The 14,009-nt window shown below is 50.1% G+C and overlaps 19 non-coding genes across 19 annotated transcripts; all 19 read right to left on the bottom strand.

The window, feature by feature from the left end:
* Positions 1 to 293: 293 nt before the first annotated feature.
* LOC118945517 lies at positions 294 to 484 on the bottom strand. The gene has a single exon (XR_005040662.1). It is a non-coding gene; the product is annotated as a U2 spliceosomal RNA (small nuclear RNA).
* A 248-nt stretch (positions 485 to 732) lies between these two features.
* Positions 733 to 849, bottom strand: LOC118945598. The gene has a single exon (XR_005040713.1). It is a non-coding gene; the product is annotated as a U5 spliceosomal RNA (small nuclear RNA).
* A 463-nt stretch (positions 850 to 1,312) lies between these two features.
* LOC118945474 lies at positions 1,313 to 1,503 on the bottom strand. The gene has a single exon (XR_005040619.1). It is a non-coding gene; the product is annotated as a U2 spliceosomal RNA (small nuclear RNA).
* A 248-nt stretch (positions 1,504 to 1,751) lies between these two features.
* On the bottom strand, positions 1,752 to 1,868 carry LOC118945596. Its single transcript, XR_005040711.1, has one exon. It is a non-coding gene; the product is annotated as a U5 spliceosomal RNA (small nuclear RNA).
* A 454-nt stretch (positions 1,869 to 2,322) lies between these two features.
* LOC118945473 lies at positions 2,323 to 2,513 on the bottom strand. Its single transcript, XR_005040618.1, has one exon. It is a non-coding gene; the product is annotated as a U2 spliceosomal RNA (small nuclear RNA).
* Positions 2,514 to 2,761: 248 nt separating this feature from the next.
* Positions 2,762 to 2,878, bottom strand: LOC118945595. The gene has a single exon (XR_005040710.1). It is a non-coding gene; the product is annotated as a U5 spliceosomal RNA (small nuclear RNA).
* A 454-nt stretch (positions 2,879 to 3,332) lies between these two features.
* Positions 3,333 to 3,523, bottom strand: LOC118945472. The gene has a single exon (XR_005040617.1). It is a non-coding gene; the product is annotated as a U2 spliceosomal RNA (small nuclear RNA).
* Positions 3,524 to 3,771: 248 nt separating this feature from the next.
* LOC118945594 lies at positions 3,772 to 3,888 on the bottom strand. Its single transcript, XR_005040709.1, has one exon. It is a non-coding gene; the product is annotated as a U5 spliceosomal RNA (small nuclear RNA).
* A 457-nt stretch (positions 3,889 to 4,345) lies between these two features.
* On the bottom strand, positions 4,346 to 4,536 carry LOC118945471. The gene has a single exon (XR_005040616.1). It is a non-coding gene; the product is annotated as a U2 spliceosomal RNA (small nuclear RNA).
* Positions 4,537 to 4,784: 248 nt separating this feature from the next.
* On the bottom strand, positions 4,785 to 4,901 carry LOC118945593. Its single transcript, XR_005040708.1, has one exon. It is a non-coding gene; the product is annotated as a U5 spliceosomal RNA (small nuclear RNA).
* A 458-nt stretch (positions 4,902 to 5,359) lies between these two features.
* Positions 5,360 to 5,550, bottom strand: LOC118945470. Its single transcript, XR_005040615.1, has one exon. It is a non-coding gene; the product is annotated as a U2 spliceosomal RNA (small nuclear RNA).
* A 248-nt stretch (positions 5,551 to 5,798) lies between these two features.
* Positions 5,799 to 5,915, bottom strand: LOC118945592. Its single transcript, XR_005040707.1, has one exon. It is a non-coding gene; the product is annotated as a U5 spliceosomal RNA (small nuclear RNA).
* A 456-nt stretch (positions 5,916 to 6,371) lies between these two features.
* On the bottom strand, positions 6,372 to 6,562 carry LOC118945468. Its single transcript, XR_005040613.1, has one exon. It is a non-coding gene; the product is annotated as a U2 spliceosomal RNA (small nuclear RNA).
* Positions 6,563 to 6,810: 248 nt separating this feature from the next.
* On the bottom strand, positions 6,811 to 6,927 carry LOC118945591. The gene has a single exon (XR_005040706.1). It is a non-coding gene; the product is annotated as a U5 spliceosomal RNA (small nuclear RNA).
* Positions 6,928 to 7,380: 453 nt separating this feature from the next.
* Positions 7,381 to 7,571, bottom strand: LOC118945467. The gene has a single exon (XR_005040612.1). It is a non-coding gene; the product is annotated as a U2 spliceosomal RNA (small nuclear RNA).
* Positions 7,572 to 7,819: 248 nt separating this feature from the next.
* LOC118945590 lies at positions 7,820 to 7,936 on the bottom strand. Its single transcript, XR_005040705.1, has one exon. It is a non-coding gene; the product is annotated as a U5 spliceosomal RNA (small nuclear RNA).
* A 454-nt stretch (positions 7,937 to 8,390) lies between these two features.
* Positions 8,391 to 8,581, bottom strand: LOC118945466. Its single transcript, XR_005040611.1, has one exon. It is a non-coding gene; the product is annotated as a U2 spliceosomal RNA (small nuclear RNA).
* Positions 8,582 to 8,829: 248 nt separating this feature from the next.
* LOC118945589 lies at positions 8,830 to 8,946 on the bottom strand. Its single transcript, XR_005040704.1, has one exon. It is a non-coding gene; the product is annotated as a U5 spliceosomal RNA (small nuclear RNA).
* Positions 8,947 to 9,404: 458 nt separating this feature from the next.
* LOC118945533 lies at positions 9,405 to 9,592 on the bottom strand. Its single transcript, XR_005040670.1, has one exon. It is a non-coding gene; the product is annotated as a U2 spliceosomal RNA (small nuclear RNA).
* Positions 9,593 to 14,009: the final 4,417 nt, after the last annotated feature.

The following is a 14,009-nucleotide window of genomic DNA, read 5'->3' as shown; positions in this document are numbered from 1 at the left end:
AGAGAGAGAGAGAGAGAGAGAGAGAGAGAGAGAGAGAGAGAGAGAGAGAGAGAGAGAGAGAGAGAGACACACACACACAATCCTGGCCCCAAATTTTTTTTTTTTTTTTTTTTTTTTTTTTTTTTTTTAAGTAAAATGGCGGGAAACGGGGGACCCCATTGAAGAGCGCTTCGCCTTTCTTTCAGTTTGAATGTTTCTTTCCTTCTCTTCTTCTGCTAGCCAGCTAGCTAGCTAGCTAGCCAGCTGTTTACATAGCTTTGTGAATGTGCATTTTTCCTTGACAACGGGAGAAAAGTGTTTGCACCGTTCCCGGAGGTACTGCAATACCGGGTCGATGCGTGGAGCGGACGGAGCAAGCCCCATTTCCGACTCCCTGTTCGAAAAATCCATTTAATATGTAGTCCCCCGATGGGGGACGTATCAGATATTAAACTGATAAGAACAGATACTACACTTGATCTGAGCCAAAAGGCCGAGAAGCGATAACCCACAAATGGAACCCTGAAACCGCCGGACCCCCGGGGGTCTCGACAGACCTCAGCGGGTGGGTTGGCAAAAGCCAGCTCCTCTCTCCCTCCAACCCCCACTCACTCACTCACTCAACCACCCACCCAACCACCCACCGTTTCCCTGGAAACAAACAGGCAGGTGTTTTTTGGAAAAAGTCGCTAATGCGTCTTTAAGTCACTATCCTGGCCCATCTCTGTCAATTTCTCTTGAAACAAGATACCGGGCTCTGCAAGAAGCAAAGCCGCTCCAAAAATACGTTGAACTCGTAAGTGTTCCTCTCCACGGAAGTCTTTAGTAAAAGGCGAAAGGCTTGTGCGTAATGAAGAGAAACCAGAGTCATATGGAAGTCAAGAGGTCGGGGCCCGAGACACACTCTGTGCACTCTAGGCAGGGTTCCCGCGGGTGCTCCCGGAACCCACTCTTCCAAGTTTTCGAGGGCTGTCTGTGGATAAAAAGAAAGGTCACAGACACAGAGGCACAGAGGCACAGAGAGAGAGAGAGAGAGAGAGAGAGAGAGAGAGAGAGAGAGAGAGAGAGAGAGAGAGAGAGAGAGAGAGAGAGAGAGAGAGAGAGAGAGACACACACACACAATCCTGGCCCCAAATTTTTTTTTTTTTTTTTTTTTTTTTTTTTTTTTTAAGTAAAATGGCGGGAAACGGGGGACCCCATTGAAGAGCGCTTCGCCTTTCTTTCAGTTTGAATGTTTCTTTCCTTCTCTTCTTCTGCTAGCCAGCTAGCTAGCTAGCTAGCCAGCTGTTTACATAGCTTTGTGAATGTGCATTTTTCCTTGACAACGGGAGAAAAGTGTTGCACCGTTCCCGGAGGTACTGCAATACCGGGTCGATGCGTGGAGCGGACGGAGCAAGCCCCATTTCCGACTCCCTGTTCGAAAAATCCATTTAATATGTAGTCCCCCGATGGGGGACGTATCAGATATTAAACTGATAAGAACAGATACTACACTTGATCTGAGCCAAAAGGCCGAGAAGCGATAACCCACAAATGGAACCCTGAAACCGCCGGACCCCCGGGGGTCTCGACAGACCTCAGCGGGTGGGTTGGCAAAAGCCAGCTCCTCTCTCCCTCCAACCCCCACTCACTCACTCACTCAACCACCCACCCAACCACCCACCGTTTCCCTGGAAACAAACAGGCAGGTGTTTTTTGGAAAAAGTCGCTAATGCGTCTTTAAGTCACTATCCTGGCCCATCTCTGTCAATTTCTCTTGAAACAAGATACCGGGCTCTGCAAGAAGCAAAGCCGCTCCAAAAATACGTTGAACTCGTAAGTGTTCCTCTCCACGGAAGTCTTTAGTAAAAGGCGAAAGGCTTGTGCGTAATGAAGAGAAACCAGAGTCATATGGAAGTCAAGAGGTCGGGGCCCGAGACACACTCTGTGCACTCTAGGCAGGGTTCCCGCGGGTGCTCCCGGAACCCACTCTTCCAAGTTTTCGAGGGCTGTCTGTGGATAAAAAGAAAGGTCACAGACACAGAGGCACAGAGGCACAGAGAGAGAGAGAGAGAGAGAGAGAGAGAGAGAGAGAGAGAGAGAGAGAGAGAGAGAGAGAGAGAGAGAGAGAGAGAGAGAGACACACACACACAATCCTGGCCCCAAATTTTTTTTTTTTTTTTTTTTTTTTTTTTTTTTTAAGTAAAATGGCGGGAAACGGGGGACCCCATTGAAGAGCGCTTCGCCTTTCTTTCAGTTTGAATGTTTCTTTCCTTCTCTTCTTCTGCTAGCCAGCTAGCTAGCTAGCTAGCCAGCTGTTTACATAGCTTTGTGAATGTGCATTTTTCCTTGACAACGGGAGAAAAGTGTTGCACCGTTCCCGGAGGTACTGCAATACCGGGTCGATGCGTGGAGCGGACGGAGCAAGCCCCATTTCCGACTCCCTGTTCGAAAAATCCATTTAATATGTAGTCCCCCGATGGGGGACGTATCAGATATTAAACTGATAAGAACAGATACTACACTTGATCTGAGCCAAAAGGCCGAGAAGCGATAACCCACAAATGGAACCCTGAAACCGCCGGACCCCCGGGGGTCTCGACAGACCTCAGCGGGTGGGTTGGCAAAAGCCAGCTCCTCTCTCCCTCCAACCCCCACTCACTCACTCACTCAACCACCCACCCAACCACCCACCGTTTCCCTGGAAACAAACAGGCAGGTGTTTTTTGGAAAAAGTCGCTAATGCGTCTTTAAGTCACTATCCTGGCCCATCTCTGTCAATTTCTCTTGAAACAAGATACCGGGCTCTGCAAGAAGCAAAGCCGCTCCAAAAATACGTTGAACTCGTAAGTGTTCCTCTCCACGGAAGTCTTTAGTAAAAGGCGAAAGGCTTGTGCGTAATGAAGAGAAACCAGAGTCATATGGAAGTCAAGAGGTCGGGGCCCGAGACACACTCTGTGCACTCTAGGCAGGGTTCCCGCGGGTGCTCCCGGAACCCACTCTTCCAAGTTTTCGAGGGCTGTCTGTGGATAAAAAGAAAGGTCACAGACACAGAGGCACAGAGGCACAGAGAGAGAGAGAGAGAGAGAGAGAGAGAGAGAGAGAGAGAGAGAGAGAGAGAGAGAGAGAGAGAGAGAGAGAGAGAGAGAGACACACACACACAATCCTGGCCCCAAATTTTTTTTTTTTTTTTTTTTTTTTTTTTTTTTTAAGTAAAATGGCGGGAAACGGGGGACCCCATTGAAGAGCGCTTCGCCTTTCTTTCAGTTTGAATGTTTCTTTCCTTCTCTTCTTCTGCTAGCCAGCTAGCTAGCTAGCTAGCCAGCTGTTTACATAGCTTTGTGAATGTGCATTTTTCCTTGACAACGGGAGAAAAGTGTTGCACCGTTCCCGGAGGTACTGCAATACCGGGTCGATGCGTGGAGCGGACGGAGCAAGCCCCATTTCCGACTCCCTGTTCGAAAAATCCATTTAATATGTAGTCCCCCGATGGGGGACGTATCAGATATTAAACTGATAAGAACAGATACTACACTTGATCTGAGCCAAAAGGCCGAGAAGCGATAACCCACAAATGGAACCCTGAAACCGCCGGACCCCCGGGGGTCTCGACAGACCTCAGCGGGTGGGTTGGCAAAAGCCAGCTCCTCTCTCCCTCCAACCCCCACTCACTCACTCACTCAACCACCCACCCAACCACCCACCGTTTCCCTGGAAACAAACAGGCAGGTGTTTTTTGGAAAAAGTCGCTAATGCGTCTTTAAGTCACTATCCTGGCCCATCTCTGTCAATTTCTCTTGAAACAAGATACCGGGCTCTGCAAGAAGCAAAGCCGCTCCAAAAATACGTTGAACTCGTAAGTGTTCCTCTCCACGGAAGTCTTTAGTAAAAGGCGAAAGGCTTGTGCGTAATGAAGAGAAACCAGAGTCATATGGAAGTCAAGAGGTCGGGGCCCGAGACACACTCTGTGCACTCTAGGCAGGGTTCCCGCGGGTGCTCCCGGAACCCACTCTTCCAAGTTTTCGAGGGCTGTCTGTGGATAAAAAGAAAGGTCACAGACACAGAGGCACAGAGGCACAGAGAGAGAGAGAGAGAGAGAGAGAGAGAGAGAGAGAGAGAGAGAGAGAGAGAGAGAGAGAGAGAGAGAGAGAGAGAGAGAGAGACACACACACACAATCCTGGCCCCAAATTTTTTTTTTTTTTTTTTTTTTTTTTTTTTTTTTAAGTAAAATGGCGGGAAACGGGGGACCCCATTGAAGAGCGCTTCGCCTTTCTTTCAGTTTGAATGTTTCTTTCCTTCTCTTCTTCTGCTAGCCAGCTAGCTAGCTAGCTAGCCAGCTGTTTACATAGCTTTGTGAATGTGCATTTTTCCTTGACAACGGGAGAAAAGTGTTGCACCGTTCCCGGAGGTACTGCAATACCGGGTCGATGCGTGGAGCGGACGGAGCAAGCCCCATTTCCGACTCCCTGTTCGAAAAATCCATTTAATATGTAGTCCCCCGATGGGGGACGTATCAGATATTAAACTGATAAGAACAGATACTACACTTGATCTGAGCCAAAAGGCCGAGAAGCGATAACCCACAAATGGAACCCTGAAACCGCCGGACCCCCGGGGGTCTCGACAGACCTCAGCGGGTGGGTTGGCAAAAGCCAGCTCCTCTCTCCCTCCAACCCCCACTCACTCACTCACTCAACCACCCACCCAACCACCCACCGTTTCCCTGGAAACAAACAGGCAGGTGTTTTTTGGAAAAAGTCGCTAATGCGTCTTTAAGTCACTATCCTGGCCCATCTCTGTCAATTTCTCTTGAAACAAGATACCGGGCTCTGCAAGAAGCAAAGCCGCTCCAAAAATACGTTGAACTCGTAAGTGTTCCTCTCCACGGAAGTCTTTAGTAAAAGGCGAAAGGCTTGTGCGTAATGAAGAGAAACCAGAGTCATATGGAAGTCAAGAGGTCGGGGCCCGAGACACACTCTGTGCACTCTAGGCAGGGTTCCCGCGGGTGCTCCCGGAACCCACTCTTCCAAGTTTTCGAGGGCTGTCTGTGGATAAAAAGAAAGGTCACAGACACAGAGGCACAGAGGCACAGAGAGAGAGAGAGAGAGAGAGAGAGAGAGAGAGAGAGAGAGAGAGAGAGAGAGAGAGAGAGAGAGAGAGAGAGAGAGAGAGAGACACACACACACAATCCTGGCCCCAAATTTTTTTATTTTTTTTTTTTTTTTTTTTTTTTTTTAAGTAAAATGGCGGGAAACGGGGGACCCCATTGAAGAGCGCTTCGCCTTTCTTTCAGTTTGAATGTTTCTTTCCTTCTCTTCTTCTGCTAGCCAGCTAGCTAGCTAGCTAGCCAGCTGTTTACATAGCTTTGTGAATGTGCATTTTTCCTTGACAACGGGAGAAAAGTGTTGCACCGTTCCCGGAGGTACTGCAATACCGGGTCGATGCGTGGAGCGGACGGAGCAAGCCCCATTTCCGACTCCCTGTTCGAAAAATCCATTTAATATGTAGTCCCCCGATGGGGGACGTATCAGATATTAAACTGATAAGAACAGATACTACACTTGATCTGAGCCAAAAGGCCGAGAAGCGATAACCCACAAATGGAACCCTGAAACCGCCGGACCCCCGGGGGTCTCGACAGACCTCAGCGGGTGGGTTGGCAAAAGCCAGCTCCTCTCTCCCTCCAACCCCCACTCACTCACTCACTCAACCACCCACCCAACCACCCACCGTTTCCCTGGAAACAAACAGGCAGGTGTTTTTTGGAAAAAGTCGCTAATGCGTCTTTAAGTCACTATCCTGGCCCATCTCTGTCAATTTCTCTTGAAACAAGATACCGGGCTCTGCAAGAAGCAAAGCCGCTCCAAAAATACGTTGAACTCGTAAGTGTTCCTCTCCACGGAAGTCTTTAGTAAAAGGCGAAAGGCTTGTGCGTAATGAAGAGAAACCAGAGTCATATGGAAGTCAAGAGGTCGGGGCCCGAGACACACTCTGTGCACTCTAGGCAGGGTTCCCGCGGGTGCTCCCGGAACCCACTCTTCCAAGTTTTCGAGGGCTGTCTGTGGATAAAAAGAAAGGTCACAGACACAGAGGCACAGAGGCACAGAGAGAGAGAGAGAGAGAGAGAGAGAGAGAGAGAGAGAGAGAGAGAGAGAGAGAGAGAGAGAGAGAGAGAGAGAGAGAGAGACACACACACACAATCCTGGCCCCAAATTTTTTTTATTTTTTTTTTTTTTTTTTTTTTTTTTAAGTAAAATGGCGGGAAACGGGGGACCCCATTGAAGAGCGCTTCGCCTTTCTTTCAGTTTGAATGTTTCTTTCCTTCTCTTCTTCTGCTAGCCAGCTAGCTAGCTAGCTAGCCAGCTGTTTACATAGCTTTGTGAATGTGCATTTTTCCTTGACAACGGGAGAAAAGTGTTGCACCGTTCCCGGAGGTACTGCAATACCGGGTCGATGCGTGGAGCGGACGGAGCAAGCCCCATTTCCGACTCCCTGTTCGAAAAATCCATTTAATATGTAGTCCCCCGATGGGGGACGTATCAGATATTAAACTGATAAGAACAGATACTACACTTGATCTGAGCCAAAAGGCCGAGAAGCGATAACCCACAAATGGAACCCTGAAACCGCCGGACCCCCGGGGGTCTCGACAGACCTCAGCGGGTGGGTTGGCAAAAGCCAGCTCCTCTCTCCCTCCAACCCCCACTCACTCACTCACTCAACCACCCACCCAACCACCCACCGTTTCCCTGGAAACAAACAGGCAGGTGTTTTTTGGAAAAAGTCGCTAATGCGTCTTTAAGTCACTATCCTGGCCCATCTCTGTCAATTTCTCTTGAAACAAGATACCGGGCTCTGCAAGAAGCAAAGCCGCTCCAAAAATACGTTGAACTCGTAAGTGTTCCTCTCCACGGAAGTCTTTAGTAAAAGGCGAAAGGCTTGTGCGTAATGAAGAGAAACCAGAGTCATATGGAAGTCAAGAGGTCGGGGCCCGAGACACACTCTGTGCACTCTAGGCAGGGTTCCCGCGGGTGCTCCCGGAACCCACTCTTCCAAGTTTTCGAGGGCTGTCTGTGGATAAAAGAAAGGTCACAGACACAGAGGCACAGAGGCACAGAGAGAGAGAGAGAGAGAGAGAGAGAGAGAGAGAGAGAGAGAGAGAGAGAGAGAGAGAGAGAGAGAGAGAGAGAGAGAGAGACACACACACACAATCCTGGCCCCAAATTTTTTTTTTTTTTTTTTTTTTTTTTTTTTTTTAAGTAAAATGGCGGGAAACGGGGGACCCCATTGAAGAGCGCTTCGCCTTTCTTTCAGTTTGAATGTTTCTTTCCTTCTCTTCTTCTGCTAGCCAGCTAGCTAGCTAGCTAGCCAGCTGTTTACATAGCTTTGTGAATGTGCATTTTTCCTTGACAACGGGAGAAAAGTGTTGCACCGTTCCCGGAGGTACTGCAATACCGGGTCGATGCGTGGAGCGGACGGAGCAAGCCCCATTTCCGACTCCCTGTTCGAAAAATCCATTTAATATGTAGTCCCCCGATGGGGGACGTATCAGATATTAAACTGATAAGAACAGATACTACACTTGATCTGAGCCAAAAGGCCGAGAAGCGATAACCCACAAATGGAACCCTGAAACCGCCGGACCCCCGGGGGTCTCGACAGACCTCAGCGGGTGGGTTGGCAAAAGCCAGCTCCTCTCTCCCTCCAACCCCCACTCACTCACTCACTCAACCACCCACCCAACCACCCACCGTTTCCCTGGAAACAAACAGGCAGGTGTTTTTTGGAAAAAGTCGCTAATGCGTCTTTAAGTCACTATCCTGGCCCATCTCTGTCAATTTCTCTTGAAACAAGATACCGGGCTCTGCAAGAAGCAAAGCCGCTCCAAAAATACGTTGAACTCGTAAGTGTTCCTCTCCACGGAAGTCTTTAGTAAAAGGCGAAAGGCTTGTGCGTAATGAAGAGAAACCAGAGTCATATGGAAGTCAAGAGGTCGGGGCCCGAGACACACTCTGTGCACTCTAGGCAGGGTTCCCGCGGGTGCTCCCGGAACCCACTCTTCCAAGTTTTCGAGGGCTGTCTGTGGATAAAAAGAAAGGTCACAGACACAGAGGCACAGAGGCACAGAGAGAGAGAGAGAGAGAGAGAGAGAGAGAGAGAGAGAGAGAGAGAGAGAGAGAGAGAGAGAGAGAGAGAGAGAGAGAGAGACACACACACACAATCCTGGCCCCAAATTTTTTTTTTTTTTTTTTTTTTTTTTTTTTTTTAAGTAAAATGGCGGGAAACGGGGGACCCCATTGAAGAGCGCTTCGCCTTTCTTTCAGTTTGAATGTTTCTTTCCTTCTCTTCTTCTGCTAGCCAGCTAGCTAGCTAGCTAGCCAGCTGTTTACATAGCTTTGTGAATGTGCATTTTTCCTTGACAACGGGAGAAAAGTGTTGCACCGTTCCCGGAGGTACTGCAATACCGGGTCGATGCGTGGAGCGGACGGAGCAAGCCCCATTTCCGACTCCCTGTTCGAAAAATCCATTTAATATGTAGTCCCCCGATGGGGGACGTATCAGATATTAAACTGATAAGAACAGATACTACACTTGATCTGAGCCAAAAGGCCGAGAAGCGATAACCCACAAATGGAACCCTGAAACCGCCGGACCCCCGGGGGTCTCGACAGACCTCAGCGGGTGGGTTGGCAAAAGCCAGCTCCTCTCTCCCTCCAACCCCCACTCACTCACTCACTCAACCACCCACCCAACCACCCACCGTTTCCCTGGAAACAAACAGGCAGGTGTTTTTTGGAAAAAGTCGCTAATGCGTCTTTAAGTCACTATCCTGGCCCATCTCTGTCAATTTCTCTTGAAACAAGATACCGGGCTCTGCAAGAAGCAAAGCCGCTCCAAAAATACGTTGAACTCGTAAGTGTTCCTCTCCACGGAAGTCTTTAGTAAAAGGCGAAAGGCTTGTGCGTAATGAAGAGAAACCAGAGTCATATGGAAGTCAAGAGGTCGGGGCCCGAGACACACTCTGTGCACTCTAGGCAGGGTTCCCGCGGGTGCTCCCGGAACCCACTCTTCCAAGTTTTCGAGGGCTGTCTGTGGATAAAAAGAAAGGTCACAGACACAGAGGCACAGAGGCACAGAGAGAGAGAGAGAGAGAGAGAGAGAGAGAGAGAGAGAGAGAGAGAGAGAGAGAGAGAGAGAGAGAGAGAGAGAGAGAGAGAGACACACACACACAATCCTGGCCCCAAATTTTTTTTTTTTTTTTTTTTTTTTTTTTTTTTTTTAAGTAAAATGGCGGGAAACGGGGGACCCCATTGAAGAGCGCTTCGCCTTTCTTTCAGTTTGAATGTTTCTTTCCTTCTCTTCTTCTGCTAGCCAGCTAGCTAGCTAGCTAGCCAGCTGTTTACATAGCTTTGTGAATGTGCATTTTTCCTTGACAACGGGAGAAAAGTGTTGCACCGTTCCCGGAGGTACTGCAATACCGGGTCGATGCGTGGAGCGGACGGAGCAAGCCCCATTTCCGACTCCCTGTTCGAAAAATCCATTTAATATGTAGTCCCCCGATGGGGGACGTATCAGATATTAAACTGATAAGAACAGATTTTTTTTTTTTTTTTTTTTTTTTAGAAAAATAATTTATTTACCATCAATACCATTCATTCTTTTACAAAATCATATTTCTCATTCATACTTTACAAAATCATATTTACAAAAACACCAAACAAAAACAAACCTCAGGGGAGCATCATCCCTCCCCGTCATTCCTAACCATTACCTTTCCCTATCTTTCCGCCCCTAATCTATCCCCTTATAATCTCAATCTAACACCCCTAGCCCTAAACCCCCTTTCCATCTCTCCCGTGCCGCATGTTTCCCCCACTTCCTCTCCTCCCTCTTCATCCTACCTCTTAAATCTCCTTCCACCCTCCTAAATATCCCTTCCACCCCCCAATCTCTCCCTGTCTTTACCAAATTCTGCCTGGCTTCCCACAGCCCCCGTTTTAAAGAGGCTCATGAGAAGCCAGAGCAGAAATCTATCCCTATCTGTACCCCTCGCTCTCCCTACACCTCTCTCTAACCTAGCCCATGTCACCACAAAATCACCTCTTACCAAAACTATCAACACCCGTGCCCTCGCCCATACCACTCCGGCAAAGGCACAGTCCCAAAAAGCATGGCGCACAGTCTCCTCCCTGCCACAAGCAGACCTTGGGCAGGTGGGGGATCGCGCCAAGCTATGCCGGTACATGGTGGACCGTACCGGCAAACACTTGTGGAGGCTCAACCAATTCAGGTCCTTGAGCCTGTTGTCCAGGCCCCGCGCCTGCACTCCCTCCCAGACCACCGACGAAATGCCCGCTACAGGCGCAGGACTCCCTGCCTGCCTGACCTCTTCGTACAGGTGCCTGTGGTCTAAACCTACTCGGGCAACTTCAACCTCGGGGTGCGCACGCAACCACTTGGCCGCATGGCCAAAGTGCCACGGCAGCTGTTCCGCCCGAGGACCCGTGTTAGACCACACCATTACGCTTCTCGCTTGGTAGGAGAAGAACACCCGCAGGAGGTAACCGGACGGGTGTATCACCGGATGAGCCAGTTCTGTCAACACAAAGGACACAAAAATTGTGTCCAGCTTGAGGGGGATGTTAGGTACCCCCCTACCTCCCTCCCCGATGGGACAGAGCATGCGTGCCCTGGCGACCCACTCGTACCTGCCACCCCACATGAACTGAAACACCAGCCTCACTAGAGGCCTCCTCAGACAAGCCGGCAATGGGTAGATGTATGCCAAATACAATAGAGATGGCAATACATCCACCTTTAGGACCAGGACCTTACCTATAAAAGACAAAGACCTAGCCTTCCACATTGCTAGCTTCCTCTGTACCACTGCGATCCTCATGTTCCAGTTCAGCGTCGCTGAGCCAGAGGTCTCAAAATGGACCCCGAGAATCCTCAGGGCCCCCTCACAGAGAGATAGCCCCCCGGGCACATCCGTTCTACCGCGCCATCTTCCGAAAAACTTAACGGAAGACTTTGCATGGTTCAGAACCGCCCCCGACGCTCGGGTGAAATCCCCAATGATGGCAAGGGACCTTGTCAGGCACGAGTCCTTGCATAGGAGCAAGGAAGTGTCGTCGGCGTACTGCGTCATCTTAACACGCAGCCCACCGCTTCCAGGGATCAACAAGCCCTCCACCCCTGTGTCTGCCCTAATGGCAGCCCCCAGAGGCTCCATGTACAGAACGAAGAGGAGTGCCGAGAGCGGGCACCCCTGCCTGACCCCAGACGAGAGGTCAAAAACGTCACCCAAGTGACCGTTTACGCTAACTCGACACCCCGCTCCCACATATAATGTACGGATCCATCCTATATACTTCTCCCCAAACCCTAATCTACCTAATACCCTGAATAGAAAGGATCTATTCACGCGATCAAAGGCTTTCGCCTGATCAAGCGCTGCTACCATTAAAGGCAGACCTCTATCTTCAACCCAGGCGATGGAGTCCCTGATCAACTGAAGGTTCCATCTAATTGAGCGTCCCTCTACCCCGCACGTCTGATCCTCATGGACGACGTAGGGAAGTGCTGTGCGCAACCGGTCCGCTAAGACCTTTGCAAGCAACTTGTAATCTACACACAGCATGGTCAATGGCCGCCAGTTGCCAAGGTCGATTGCGTCCCCCTTCTTGTAAAGAAGTGACAGCACACCGACTACCATTGAACCCCCCGGGACACCCGTCTCGAGGATGGCCTTCAAGACTTCGAGTACCACCGGTCCAAGTATACCCCAAAACTTGAGGTAAAACTCCGCCGGCAGCCCATCCATCCCAGGCACCTTCCCTTTTCCCATCCTCCTAAGAGCGCTCTCAACCTCTTCTAGTGAGATCTGGGCCTCCATCACGTCTCTAATGTCCTCCGGCAACCGCCGGGACAAGTGTTCTAAAAACACATTTCCCTGCTCTACATCTATTTCCCTTTCCTTAAATAAACCTCGGAAATGATCAGTTGTCACCCTGACCATCTCCTCTGGTTTACTTACTACACTACCATCTTCTTTTCTAACTCCATGCATTACCTTCCTACTCTGTCTTGCCCTAACCGACTTAAAGAACATAGCGGAACAAGTCTCATTATGTTCTAAAAAGCCACTATGTGCACGCTCCAGGAAAGCTCGAGCCTTCAGCTCCTGCAGCTCCCTGAGCTGCGCCTTCAGGGCTGTGGATTTCTCCCAGTCAATCGAACCACCGAGGTTGCCTGCCTCGTACTCAAGTTCGAGCAACCTTTGGATACGATCCACCTCCCTCCTTTCCTCCCTTTTCTTCCTCTTCCCATATCCTATAATAAAGGCCCTAATCCTTACCTTTACTATATCCCACCACTCTAACACCCCCTCACACATGGGCCGGAGGCCTTCAAGCCTCCGAAACACCCCTGTGACAGCATTAACAAACACCTGCTCATCCAGTAAATCCCGATCTAGTTTCCAGTACCCCCTACCGAAGAGGCAGACTGGCGACCCCACCTGCAGGAGCACCCCGTCATGGTCCGAAAAGAAGACAGGCAACAGCCGCCCAGACAACCGGCCCAAAGACCTAGATACAAAAATATAGTCGAGCCTCCGCGCAACCCCCCTGGAGTTGCGCCATGTGGGACCGACCATTGCCGGAGTAGTGTGCAGGCCACCATCAACCAGGCCATGGCAAGCCATTAGCCCGGTGATGGCGCCTGCACTACTGTCTCCCCCTATCCCCAAATCTATATTAAAATCACCTCCTATCACTAAGTGCCTATTTGTGACACACAGGGGCGCCAGACAGTCCACCATCTCCCTCCTGTCTGCCGCCACCTGTGACCCATACACCCCAAATAACCTATATCTAATATCCCTATATGTGATGTCTACACCCAAAACTCTCCCCTGTACTACGCCAAAAGTGCTCTCTACCATAATCTCCCTATTCCCAAACAATATCCCTACCCCCGTTGAGTGCACCCCTCCTATGCCCCACAACGAATAACCCTTATCCCACTCTCTCCTAAACCTTTTGACATCCCCTCCATCCCTCAGGTGAACCTCCTGCAAAAAACAAACGTCAAAACCCACCCCTTCTAAAAAACTAAACACCGCCCTCCTCTTAACAAAATCTCTTAAACCCCTTACATTTAAACTAAACAAAATTATCATAAGATTATATTATAAACTAAACACAAAATAACCTAACTTTTCCAAACTAAAACCCCAAACAATCCCAAACAACAGGAGGCTCACCTGATGCTCCCCTGGTCCATAACATCCGGCAGGGACGTCTTCCCCTCATCTGACGTCCCCCCGTCCTCCTCCATTACTCCAACCCAGGATGCAGGTATGGTGTTCGGCCTCGGACTGCCCTGCATCCTGGGTTCCCCACCAACACCCTCCATTTCTTCCTCCCTGAAAGCTGCCGGGCTGAGACTAGGGGACCCCACCCCCTCAAAGAGGAGTTGAGAACCCCCAGTCAAATCGTCCCGAACAACCTCCAGGGATTCACCTTCCACCAAAAGCTGTGGGGCTGAGGAAAAAAGAGAGGACAAATTCACGTTTCCCTCACCCATCCCTCGTTTGGCTACCCCCCCCCCTCCGTCCGTAACCCCCTCCCTCTCCCTCCTCTTTCCTTTCTTTTTTGGTGTAGGAGGTAGCGGGGAAACACCACCCCTCTTCCCCGCTAGCCCCTCCACCATTTCTCTCATCTCCTCTACACAGGAAACTGACATGCTGTCCCCCCACTCTCTCACACCCCCTCCCCCCTCCTCCACCTCCACAGGTCCTTCCACCGGCACCCCCTCCACCACCACTCCCTCCTCTATTATTCTCTCTCGCTCTTCCTTTCTTCCATTCTTCTCCTTTCCTTCTTCCGCTCCAGTTCCTTCTCTTCCCACTTCTCCTGTAGTCACTCCTTTCTCCTCTTCTTTTCGTTCGTCCTTATCCTCTGGGCTCACGCCCTTGGCCTGGGATTTACTTCCTTCCCCTCCTCTTCTACCCCCATCCCCTGCTCCTGCTCCCCCTCCGGCT

Source organism: Oncorhynchus mykiss, chromosome Y, assembly GCF_013265735.2.
Source record: "Oncorhynchus mykiss isolate Arlee chromosome Y, USDA_OmykA_1.1, whole genome shotgun sequence".
NCBI lineage: Eukaryota > Metazoa > Chordata > Actinopteri > Salmoniformes > Salmonidae > Oncorhynchus > Oncorhynchus mykiss.
Note: the sequence above shows the minus strand (reverse complement) of the source record. Positions and strands in the feature narration are given on the sequence as shown.